We start from the raw sequence: 1333 nt of genomic DNA, 5'->3' as shown, positions 1-1333 counted from the left end.
GGGGGAGGTAAAGGGGTCACCTGGGGAAGACAGAGGGTGGGGAGGGGTTGGGAGCTGTCATTTTCTTCTCAACTACATCTTCCTGCCTGGCATCCCGGCACCCGAGCCCTGTTCTAGACGCTGGAGGTATAATAGAGAAGGAGACAGAGTTCCGACCCCCAGGAAGGTCCCAAGTGAAGACGGCCACAGCCCCAGACCCTCGGGGAAGCAAAAGGCCTGGCCCCTAGGAACCTAGAATCCTGCCATGAGCCCCCTCCTCCATCAGACCTGGCAGTCCAGGCCCCCAGCCCCTCCTCCCCCAGACCCAGGAGTCCAGGCCCCCAGACCCTCCTCCTCCAGACCCAGGAGTCCAGGCCCCCAGACCCTCCTCCTCCAGACCCAGGAGTCCAGGCCCCCAGACCCTCCTCCTCCAGACCCAGGAGTCCAGGCCCCCAGACCCTCCTCCTTCAGGCCTGGGAATTTTAGCTCCAGCTCCCGCCCGGCCCTGCTTACCTGCCCCAGCTCCTCCTCTCCCACTTCCTGGTCACTGCTGTACTCCAGGGCCTCAGGAGTGGCCCTGGCTTCTTCCGCTGGCCTCTCTTGGAATTGGTGGATACTCACGACCTCTCGGCCCTTGATCTCGGTGCGGCAGAAGGGGCAAGTCGGGCTGTCTGACTGCTGTGGGCGGGGAGGAGAAGGGTCAGGGTCTGCTGGTTTCCTCCACATCCCCTGGGACCACGGGGGCCTTTGCCTCCAACAGAGTGATGCAGGGAGGACCGTCAGAGGGAGGATGATGGAGAGAGAGAGTCACGAAGAGAGGGAGATGGGGAGAGAGATGCAGGATGGGAAGGGGGGACTGGACAGGAGCCCGAGGCTGGGAGGGCGCACTAGTGGGGAGCCTGGGGGAGCCAGGGTGTCGTCTGGGTCTCAGCCATCGAATGATGCTACTGGCTAGGAATGCCTGAGACACTCGCCTGGGCCCCCAGCCGTTCCGCCGCCACCACTGGGGCCAGCGTTGTGGTCGCACTGGCCTTCGTGGGTTATGACTGTGGGATGTGCCTCAGTGAAAACCATCAGGGAACTCTGAAGAACAAGATTTATTACGGAGGGTCCTGGAGGGTCAACGGCATGCCCCGAGGGCCACACAACGGGTGTGCCACACAGCGAGGTCGCAGGTATAGAGGGAGGGGGATGCATGGACCCTGGGCTTTGCCTTTATCAGGGGCCCAGCGGGGCGCTTAGGGGCTCTTTATATGCGAATTTAAAGCACAGGGGCAGGAATTAAGGCGCAAGACAGGAGAAGCAGAGTCGCTTAAGCTTAAGCTGTCCGTTGCCTGGGTTACCCAGGGCTTTC

The 1333-nt window shown here is 62.1% G+C and overlaps 1 long non-coding RNA gene across 1 annotated transcript in view; it reads right to left on the bottom strand.

Moving 5' to 3' along the window:
* LOC105310175 overlaps window positions 1–930 on the bottom strand; it is a 4913-nt gene extending 3983 nt beyond the window's left edge. The window contains exon 1 of the long non-coding RNA XR_897466.2: window positions 493–930. This is a non-coding gene — a long non-coding RNA (uncharacterized LOC105310175). The remainder of the gene's footprint in view (window positions 1–492) is intronic.
* Window positions 931–1333: the final 403 nt, after the last annotated feature.

The sequence above is a fragment of the Pteropus vampyrus genome, unplaced genomic scaffold (genome assembly GCF_000151845.1).
Source record: "Pteropus vampyrus isolate Shadow unplaced genomic scaffold, Pvam_2.0 Scaffold1335, whole genome shotgun sequence".
Lineage (NCBI taxonomy): Eukaryota > Metazoa > Chordata > Mammalia > Chiroptera > Pteropodidae > Pteropus > Pteropus vampyrus.
Note: the sequence above shows the minus strand (reverse complement) of the source record. Positions and strands in the feature narration are given on the sequence as shown.